Source organism: Lontra canadensis, unplaced genomic scaffold (assembly GCF_010015895.1).
Source record: "Lontra canadensis isolate GAN:19392208 unplaced genomic scaffold, GSC_riverotter_1.0 scaffold5, whole genome shotgun sequence".
Classification (NCBI taxonomy): domain Eukaryota; kingdom Metazoa; phylum Chordata; class Mammalia; order Carnivora; family Mustelidae; genus Lontra; species Lontra canadensis.
Genome location: NW_022630999.1, coordinates 12,246,262 through 12,258,055, shown reverse-complemented (window position 1 = coordinate 12,258,055; position 11,794 = coordinate 12,246,262).

Below are 11,794 nucleotides of genomic sequence, written 5' to 3'. Positions count from 1 at the left end.
CATTCGTCCATTGAAGGGCATCTTGGTTCTTTCCACAGTTTGGCAACCGTGGCCATTGCTGCTATAAACATTGGGGTACAGATGGCCCTTCTTTTCACTACATCTGTATCTTTGGGGTAAATACCCAGTAGTGCAATTCCAGGGTCATAGGGAAGTTCTATTTTTAATTTCTTGAGGAATCTCCACACTGTTCTCAAAAGAGGCTGCACCAACTTGCATTCCCACCAACAGTATAAGAGGGTTCCCCTTTCTCCACATCCTCTCCAACACATGTTGTTTCCTGTCTTGCTAATTTTGGCCATTCTAAGTGGTGTAAGGTGGTATCTCAATGTGGTTTTAATTTGAATCTCCCTGATGGCTAGTGATGATGAACATTTTTTCATGTGTCTGATAGTCATTTGTATGTCTTCATTGGAGAAGTGTCTGTTCATATCTTCTGCCCATTTCTTGATATGATTATCTGTTTTGTGTGTGTTGAGTTTGAGGAGTTCTTTATAGATCCTGGATATCAATCTTTTCTCTGCACTGTCATTTGCAAATATCTTCTCCCATTCCGTGGGTTGCCTCTTTGTTTTCTTGACTGTTTCCTTTGCTATGCAGAAGCTTTTGATTTTGATGAAGTCCCAAAAGTTTATTTTGGCTTTTGTTTCCTTTGCCTTTGGAGACATATCTTGAAAGAAGTTGCTGTGGCTGATATCAAAGAGGTTAGTGCCTATGTTCTCCTCTAGGATTCTGATGGATTCCTGTCTCACGTTGAGGTCTTTTATCCATTTTGAGTTTATCTTTGTGTACAGGGTAAAAGAATGGTTGAGTTTCATTCTTCTACATATAGCTGTCCAGTTTTCCCAGCACCATTTATTGAAGAGACTGTCTTTTTTCCACTGTATATTTTTTCCTGTTTTGTCGAAGATTAACTGACCATAGAGTTGAGGGTCCATATCTGGGCTCTCTACTCTGTTCCACTGGTCTATGTGTCTGTTTTTATGCCAGTACCATGCTGTCTTGGTGATCACAGCTTTGTAGTAAAGCTTGAAATCAGGTAACGTGATGCCCCCAGTTTTATTTTTGTTTTTCAACATTCCTTAGCGATTCGGGGTCCAGACTCTTTCTATGAAGCCAGCATTACCCTGATCCCCAAACCAGGCAAAGACCCTACCAAAAAGGAGAATTTCAGACCAATATCACTGATGAATATGGATGCTAAGATTCTCAACAAGATCCTAGCAAACAGGATCCAACAGCACATTAAAAAGATTATCCACCATGATCAGGTGGGATTCATTCCTGGGCTACAAGGATGGTTCAACATTCGCAAATCGATCAATGTGATAGAACAAATTAATAAGAAAAGAGAGAAGAACCACATGGTCCTCTCAACTGATGCAGAAAAAGCATTTGACAAAATCCAGCATCTGTTCCTGATTAAAACGTTTCAAAGTATAGGGATAGAGGGAACATTCCTGAACTTCATCAAATCTATCTATGAAAAACCCACAACAAATATCATCCTCAATGGGAAAAAGATTGCAGCCTTCCCGTTGAGATCAGGAACACAACAAGGATGCCCACTCTCACCACTCTTGTTCAACATAGTATTAGAAGTCCTAGCAACAGCAATCAGACAACAAAGAGAAATAAAAGGTATCCAAATTGGTAATGAAGAAGTCAAACTCTCTCTCTTTGCAGATGACATGATTCTTTATATGGAAAACCCAAAAGACTCCACCCCCAAAGTGCTAGAACTCATACAGCAATTCAGTAACTTGGCAGGATACAAAGTCAATGTACAGAAATCAGTGGCTTTCTTATACACTAACAATGAAAATACAGAAAGGGAAATTTGAGAATAGATTCATTTACTATAGCACCAAGAACCATAAGATACCTGGGAATAAACCTAACCAAAGAGGTAAAGGATCTGTACTTGAGGAACTACAGAACACTCATGAAAGAAATTGAAGAAGACACAAAAAGATGGAAGACCATTCCATGCTCTTGGATAGGAAGAATAAATATTGTTAAAATGTCTATACTGTCTAGAGCAATCTATACTTTTAATGCCATTCCAATCAAAATTCCACTGGTATTCTTCAAAGAGCTGGAGCAAATAATCCAAAAATTTGTATGGAACCAGAAGAGACCTCAAATCGCTAAGGGTATTAGAATACCTTCTTGATGATTCACGTGTGTGATACTCCCTGGCAGCTTTTTCTTGCTTATGGAAATATAAATATCACCAGGATTTTGAAGGTCCATCAACAATGCAGTTAAAGCTCCCACTTTGAAGGTCCATCAACAATATTATTTAAGACTTGATCTGTGCAGGAAAATATGGCATAGTGGTGATAGGAATAGTATATATGGGTTATGGAGTAACATTAGGAATAATAAAATTAATAGCTATAATTTCTCCTGTATGAAATGGGTACAATAACAATATTACCTTTAGATTCATTGTGTTTATGTTTTTATTAAATGAGATAGTTTCATTAAAGTAATTTGGAGTTACTGCCTCATAGTAGACTTATGAAACATGATATTATTATAGTACTACTCCTATAATAAAGTTGTATGCTTCTATATAAATGTGGTATCTTATGTGAAAAACTTAACAAATAATCTTCTTTAATTTGGAGTTACTGCCTCATAGTAGACTTATGAAACATGGTATTATTATAGTACTACTCCTATAATAAAGTTGTATGCTTCTATATAAATGTGGTATCTTATGTGAAAAGCTTAACAAATAATCTTCTTAAGAGATGATAAGGTCCTAATAACATCATAATAAATAAAAATCTCATGGTGGTGGAAACTGGTCTGAAATTTATTAATTTACAATGAGAATAACTACTGTTATGCCAGCTATACAATTTATGTTGCCATGGTCTGCAAATAATTGAAGGCAAATTTGTTAATGTGTCTATAGATGTTCAGCTATATTTGGTTAGGAATTGTCATCATATTCCCATCACCCAGGGGTTACTGTCAATGTATATTTTTTTAAAAGATTTTTTATTTATTTATTTGACAGAGATCACAAGTAGGCAGAGAGGCAGGCAGAGAGAGAGGAGGAAGCAGGCTCCCCGCTAAGCAGAGAGCCCAACGTGGGGCTCCATCCCAGAACCCTGAGATCATGACCCGAGCTGAAGGCAGAGGCTTTAACTCACTGAGCCACCCAGGCGCCCCCAATGTATATTTTTTTGAAAGAATAAGTAGAATAGGTTTAACATAACTCAGATAAAAAATGAGCTACCATGTGGTCTGTGTTAGATCAGTATCACATTCAAGCAAAATACCAGTTCAATACCCAGAAAAACAATATCATGCATGACATTCAGTATAATATTAAAATATCGTCTTCATTTCTTTTGGCAATCCATAAAAGAAATTTTCTGCTTTTTACCTTCTCATTACAAATTCCTACCCAAACTCCTAACCTCAATATTTACCCATTATTTTCCCTGCTTTCTAACCCTTGTTCCATTTTCCTACCTTTTCAGGCTATCATTTTCTTTGAACAGCTGCTCTTTCACATTTCTGATTGGGAAGAGTCCTAAAATACTTATTTTTTGTTTCTGTTAAATAACCATCATCTCCTGAAAATCAAGAACAATTTGTATATTTTGCCACCCAAAAGTTCTCCACAGCCAAGCTGCTGCTTCTTCTTCTTCATTTCCCTCACCTTCCCCACGCACCCTGTTCACCAGGTTGAAGTTGGGTTCCTCCCAGATGTGGATGGGAAAATTGTGCAATTCATCTTGCTGTGTCTCTTGGTGTAATTCAGCCAAAGCAGATGTTAGGAAATTTGAGCTATTGGAGAAGCAAACATATCTGAAGCTGGGTTTAATGCTTCCCAAAATCACTAGAGCTAATTCTTCTGTAAGAAGAAATACAAAGAATGAAAAAGAATCCTTTTTTATCATGAACGAAGTTGCTACTAATTATTCCTTTTTTTTTTTTTTTTTGCAACTAAATAAAGCAGGGACCTCGGTATTCTAATCCATAAAATTTCTAGGAAGTTTTAGTTTGTGATTCAATCACTCTTACACTGTCTGAGGGTTCTCTGGGACATTATGAGATTAGTACCCTATTAGATAAAGTAATTCCTTTGTGATCAATGTTGTCTCTCAATAAAAACAAGCAAATTAGGGGGTGCAATTCCTAAATCAAAATAGTTCTGATCTTATCTTCTGTTTGAGTGATGGTATTTATCCTTGACTATTACAACCTTGAATGTTGATATATGATGCAAGAAGAGTGAGGTATGTCTGCATGCATTTCATGTCCCTGAGTATTTGGATGTCTCAAGTCCATGATCCCTCAGATATCTCATTCTCTGAGAGTTTCCATGAGGATATGTTTCTTTTCCTCATCTCTAACTGTTTTCAGTGATATTTGAAATATAGGGTCCCCTCTACTGCTGGTGATTTCTAAGCCCCATAAAAAATTACTGGCCATCCAGGTGTCTTATTTGCCTGAATCCTGTGGTTTTTGTTTTTATTGTTGTTTTGCTTTTGTTCTAGTTATCAAAACAGTACCCCATCTCTGTAGCTAAACTGCTACAAAATCCTTTAAAGCATAAAACCCTTAGAACAATAGTTTTCACCTAGAAATGCAGTTGTGAATATCCTGTAAGGATCCTAAAAACTCTCCACCATGAAATACATGATTTGTAGGGGGTCAAACTGTCCATCAAAGAAACAGAAGTCCTTGGAAATTTGAGAAAATAATATATATGTTTTAATGCTAGAAGTAAAAAGCCTCACTTGCTCTCCCACATATTTCAAATTCTGAGACCTGCTCCAGTAGGCATTTCAGTAGCATTTTCCAACCAGTTACAGTACTTCTTTTCATCCATGGAAAAGTGTTCTTCATAAATTTTTTAGATCTTGTAACAAGACAACAATGCAATTTTACCTATAGTTGTAAGGGCTGCACAATCTATTGTTTCTCAGTGACAATCTATTTTCTAGTAGTTCTAGAATAATTCAGGAAAGATGAGTAAAATGTCTTGAACTAGACTGAGCATGACAGCTGCACATTTACTTTACATTACTTTTCCTTTTTTTGAAGATTTTATTTATTTGAGAGAGAGTGAGAGAGTATGAGCAGGGTTGGGGGTGGGGTACAGGCAGTGGGGCAAGGAGACTCCTCACTGAGCAGGGAGCCAGACACAGGGCTCAATCCCAGGACCTTGAGATCATGACCTGAGCCAAAGTCAGATGCTTAACTGACTGAGCCACCCAGGTTCCCCACCTTTTACTTTTCTTAAGAAAATGGGAGTCTATGAAGGTTAGGCTAAACTTTAAATTTCTAATTGAAAATTCTATAGGAGAGTCTCATGAGCTTTTCCAATTTGTGAATTTATATAACTGCAAAATTGAATACTTCATATGGTATATTATATTCTCAACTGAGCATTTTCTCTAAAATTATCATTTTAAACACAGAGAAATCTCCAGTTTCTCTCTGACTTTGAGGTGCTATTCTAAAAGCCATTATGCTTATGTGTTTTCAACTGCAATTCTGTTGCACCATAAATCTAGCCTCCATTTCAGCATGATGAGAGCTCTTGGCATGTTGTTGCAGTAAGAAAATTATCTGTGGATCAGTTAAATGTTACATATTAAGTGGAAAATTCATAATAGTAACTTCTAAAATGTACCCTACATAAAAGGGGACCATCTCATATACCACCTAACTATAAGATTACATTACATGTCTTATTATTTATGAAGTATTTTAAATGATTTTAGTTTCTGCTCTTGGGAATGGAGAATTAACTTATTTCAGAGCAAGCCTCTTATGAATAATAATTAAAAAGTCTCAACAAATATTTATACAAGGAAAATCTCTCTTTTAAGGTACTAGAGAGCAACCAGTGTAAGATAGAAGCAGGAAGAGATAAAACCTTTGAAAGAAGATAAGCATACTGAGTGAATTACACATTTATTAAGCTTCTCTACTGAGGGCATTCGTTAGTTCTTTCTTTGCATAGAAAATTAGCCTCAAACAGAAAAATAGATGTTGTATAGGATAAGGAGTCAGAGCAGTTGGGACTTCCGTGGCCATATAAATTAAGGTCAAAATTCTGAAAAGGAGGAAGACACAGAGAAAGGAGGCACCCAGACTTGCAAATGGACTCCTGCTTTGTACATATATGGTGTGAGACTCATCGTTGAAAGCAAAAATGGGAAAGATGACAGACTGAACGCAAGTTTGAACAACTGCTCCGTGCTTTAACATAAGGTATTGGCATAAGGACGTATGCATAGATCAGTGGAACAGAATACAGAACCTGGAAATGGGTTTCAAATGGCACAACACTTTCTGTTTCACAAGAGAATAAAAACCAGAAGCCCCCAGGCCCCATGCTGATGAGGAGGCCAGGCCATGTCCTGGCTCTGGGCAGATTTAGGGCTCATTTGAAGCTCCCCCATTCACTGTCAGGCTCCAGGATGCTCTCTCTGGGAAAGAGGGTTTCAGTAAGGCGTGGCCAAGCAGTAAGGCCTGTTGTGGTAGATGTGGAGATATTTGGAAATACCTGGTTTCTTGGGGCACCTGGATGGTTTAGTCAGTTAAGCGTCTAACTCTTGATTTCAGTTCAGGTTATGATCTCAGGGTTATGAGACTGAGCTCCATGTCAGGCTCTGCTGGACATGCAGCCTGCTTATTGCTCTCTTGTCCCCTCTCCTTATGCTCCTCCCCCTCCTTCTTCTCTCTCAAAAAAAGAAAGAAAAAAAAAGGTAAATACCTGTTTCTTCACTTAAATGAAGTCCAGTTTGTACCCTTTATGTGTATGTGTGTATTTTTTTCAATCGATTTTCAAGAAAGTACTAGGGTAGTTGAATTTGGAAAAGGAAACATTTTTATCAAAAGATGCTGGGACAACTGCATAATGTCTGGGGAAAAAAAAAAAAAACCTGGATCCATACCTTATGCCATACACAAAAAGCAGTTTCAGATGAATCATGATTCTGAATCTAAAGTAAAAATATAGAGGGTTTTTTGCATAAAGATCTTTACCACATATTGTAGGAAAATAAAGATAATATAGGATATCAAAGGCAATAAAACAAAGAAATTAATGAATTGGACTTACTCAAAATTAAAAATTTCTGCTCATTACAAGATGATTAAGAGAATTTTTTTAAATGCCATTTTTAGAAATTTAGAAACTAAATTCAGTACATATATCTGACAAAGGTTTGTATCCAAAATAGATAAATAACCCCTAAAAATCTGTAATAAAAAGTTAGAATCTCAATATAGAAATGAACAAAACTTAAACAGCTACTTCATGAAATAAGATATAGTGATGACCAATAAGCACAGAAAAGAGTGCTCTCATCATTATTTATCATCGGGGAAATAACAAATTAAAATGATATTGCGATATCATTATATACCACTAAGTAATTAAAATTTGAAAGTTTGGCATACCCAAGCCTTGGCAAGAATGAGGAGGAACTTTGGATCTCTCATCCATAGTTGGTGGTGATGTGAGATATTTAGTAGTAATGTAAATCACTTGGCATATTTTTATAATATTAATTTTGCAAATACCCCATAACCCAGCCATATCACTCTTAGGAATTTTCTTCAAAAGAAATGGAAACGTAAGTCCACCAAAAGATTTGTATAAAAATACTTATAGCAGTTTTGTTCTTATTAGAGTCAAACTTGAAATGGAATATTCATATAAGTCAGTGTCTATAAGATGACATGGATTACTGATATATGCAACAATCTAGATGAGAAAAAAGAAGCCAGATACAAAACAATATGACTATAGAATTTCCTTATATAATGTTTAGGACAGGCAGAACTAAATTATAGTTATAGAAATCATAACTCTATTCAGTTCTGTAGGAGTTGACAGCAATTGGATGAAAATATACAGGATAAATAAAAACTTTCTATCTCCTGTTTTTAGGTAGTGGTTACATAAATATATACTTGTATCTCTGTACTTTTGTGAATTATACTTCAAGAAAAAGATTATTGGAAAAAAAATTTTTTTAAGTTTTACAATTCTATATCCAAGTCTTGCAAGGGGATCCAAAGAATACTATCGTATGGTGCAAAGACTAACCCTAAGGGTTTTTTCACCAGCCACATTCCTAAACCCTGCAGAGCACTGGGTTTAAAAAAAAAAAAAAAAAAGTCTGATTTTCTTAGATCTTTCCAAATCAGAATTCCATCATGTATTCTCCCCCCCACACACACTTTTAAAAATTCTTGTCCCCTATTTCTACTTTTCTGATGTATTTTCAGCTTTAAGCAGCTCCATAATTTCTCTCATGGTAATTAATTTAGTCATCCTTGGATCTTTTTCCATTTTGAAGCCCTATTCTTTAGCAAACAGAAGTCCATACCTATAATTTTGTTCAAGCAGCCAAGAAATCTTACTCTACAGAAAACTGGGCCAGAAGAATGGCTTGGATGCTCTGTACTAGCACAGATAAAACAGGATCAAAATTGTGCTTGTGAAACATTTTGTCAGAGTAAAGATGGTTAATGAATTTAATGGTTAATGGCATTAGGCCAGATCAGTCATAGGAGGAGTTAACACAAGAGACACCAAGTTGATATCCAAAGCTTCCTTAGGGTTTGAGATAAGGCTTGGTGGGAATCATCAATTTTTCTTGTGTGACTCTCAGTTTTCTAAGTGCTATGGCTGTGAAACACCTGGAGATTGATATTTTCTTTTTGGTTATTTTGTTCATATTCTTAATGCTCATTTTGTATAATTCTTCCCAGGTCTATCATTAGCTTCTATGGTGCCTTTGCAAAAAGAAGAAAAAGGTTACCCTCTAGAAGATGCAGCCCAGTAAGTACATGGTTTGGTGAACAGTGACGTTGCAATGTGGAAGAATGTCTCTCGCTTTGGTAGCTGCAGACTTGCATTAGAGTACAAGGTACATGTGGTTTATGGATTAAATCTTACTAACCCCATATGCCCTTTCATTTGGGTCCTTTGTGCAGTGCACACATTGCACAACATTCATAGCAACTCCACCTTTGCTCTTCCAGTGACATGTGTTTTTCTTTCTATCCCAATACTTCACGCATTCTCTGTATCAGTTTGAACTCTTGGTTGAAAATAGAGACATAACCTAGCTTCAAAGTAATGTTCAAAGTAATGGTTACATTGCTGGTTAAAAAAAAAAAAATATATATATATATATATATATATATATATATATATCTCCTTCCTGGTAATTATTTCCTTAGGGCTAAATGAAATTCTTGTCCCTGTGTCAAATGTATCTTTCTCTTTACTGCTTTCCCTTTACTGACTTAGAGTAATCATCTGTACTTCAGACATGGGAGAGCCAAGCTTCTCCCTTTCTCTGTCTCTGAAGATGTAGTAAGACCTTCAGTTCTTTCATGTATCAACTTTTCATGAGATAATTTGTCTCATCTATCATAATGTGTCTTGATTCTATGTGGTACTGGAAATAAAGAATATAATTTAATTAGATCTGACTTTGTTTTATATTTTAAATGATTTTTCTATGTAAATAGTTTAGTCTTCCTTTTCTCTCTTAAATGACTATGAACTTTCCCGTTGTCAGAAGTAAATGTTGCATAACTAGACCTAACTTAATTTTTTTAAAAACACAAAAATCTCGAGAAGTTTAATTTCATGAAATCAAAGATGGAGGGCCAGAAGACACCCAGCCACATGAGGGTTTCTATAGATCAGGCCTGCTGGCGTACAGATGTGGGGCTGTGGGCAGATTGCAGTTTCTGCTGCTGGGGTGGACTGGGCAGTGATGTCCCAGATATGAGACAGGAGGTGGGTCCCTATTCCATTTCTGCTGCTGCAGTGGATCCGGTCTGTCACTGGGCTAAAGTTTGGGGCAAAGGATACATCTCTGTGCTTGGCCTCACTTCTGTGGCTGTAGCTGATTGAGCCCACTGTGACCTGGGTCGGGCTGCGAAGTGGCTCTCCCATTGAAATCTCTGGTAGGCTGTCTCTTTCCTGGTCCTTTCACTGAAGAAAGCAAATACTTTTGTTGGTTTGTTTTGTCTCTTGCCTTTATTGATTCCAGGGCAAGCCTCGCTGGTGCCCAGTTTGGAATCTGTGAGAAATGAAAACTCGGGGAACTCAGGGCCGTGATGCCATCTTTGGCTTTACATTTCCCAGAGTTCTGAGTCCATTTATGATTTTGTGTAGAATTATTTACAGGATACTTTGATATATTTAGAGGGAAGGAGCCAGCAAAAGTGAGTCTGGGCCATCTTGTTAACCACAAGCTTTTTAAATAAGATTCAGGTTATAATATACTGTCAACAATTTGAGAGACTTCAGTGTCTTCTCTGCTGGCCATTTCTCATTGCCCATACTTTATCAGTAATTGATTTTTAAAAAGTTAGTTCTTCTGGATCTTTACTCATTAAAATATTCAAAACCTTTTTATTTAATTACAGAATATTTTGTTAGTATAATTTTATCCTTTTCTGCTACAGCTGTTCATATTTATACTAATATTTATGCAAGATATATTTCATTATCCCATTTAGGCAAACATTGTGATAATTATATGTCTCATAATTAAATGTCTTCTTAACTAAGCCCTAGCAGTTATAATAAATTCAGCTGAGTGATTGACTCTAGGATGAGTAAATATGTAGGAGAAGACCATTTGGCTTTGTTTATTAATACATCAGATAAGCTGCCTTTTGACATCCTAATAGAGACAATATTTCTCTTTTGCTTTAAAAATGAATCATTTAGCTTCCTACAGCATAAAAGATTACATTGACTCTGAGCTGACCTAGGTAGCAAAAGGTGAACATATTTGCTTTGTAAATTTGACCAAGTATGAGGACAAGTTTTACTTACAGCATAAATGGCTTCACTAATATTGAGGCAAATGAGATTTGCCTTCAAGCTTTGCCAAAGCTTTAAAGTCAACTTTTAAACAATGGAGGCTTCTAACTATAAAACACATTTGGATACAAGTGTCAGATACAGATAAACCACACCTGCCATAGATAAATTAGTATGCGTAGTGTAACAAAGATTTTGTTAATCTGAGCAAGAAGAATTGCATTCTAATCATCTCAAGGTTAGCAGTAAGGTAACCCCCCTTTTCAGAAAGCCAGTAATGGAGGAAACTGGATGTGGTAGTGGGCTATATATCATCAGAGTCCCCTTCCAAAGGTGTGGAGATACTGTACAGAAACCCATTGTCATGCAATGTCCATAGGCTTATGAAGAAGTCTGCTTTGTTAACTATAAGTGAAGAGAATCCTTTAAAGAAAAGATTCAATTTTGAGCTTTTTGATTGTTACTGATCTTCCCCTTTACAGCCTGATCAGAACAGGATTGCTCAGAAGGTACTACGTGAATTATGGTCCTCCAATAATGTCTATGCCCTAATTTTGAAATCTGTGAATATGTTACTTTACAAAGCAAAAAGAATTTTCGGATGTGATTAAGGAGTTTGAGATGAGGAAGGATAATTATCTAGGTATGAATGATATAATCATAAGAGTCCTTACACAGAAGGGAGGTGGAAGGTCAGACAGAAAAAGAGATTCAAAGAGGTTATATTGCTTGTTTTGAAGAAGAAATATGAGGCCATGAGCTAAGTAATGTAGGTAGTCTTTAGAAGCTGGAAAAGGCAAAGAAACAGACTCTCTCAGAGTTTCCAGAAGAAATGGGGGCCTGCTGGTACCCTTCAGACATCCAACTTCCAGAAATGCAAGATAGTAAATTTTTGTGTTGTTTTAAACCACTGAGTTTGTGGTAATTTTTAACAGCAGCAGGGTGAAA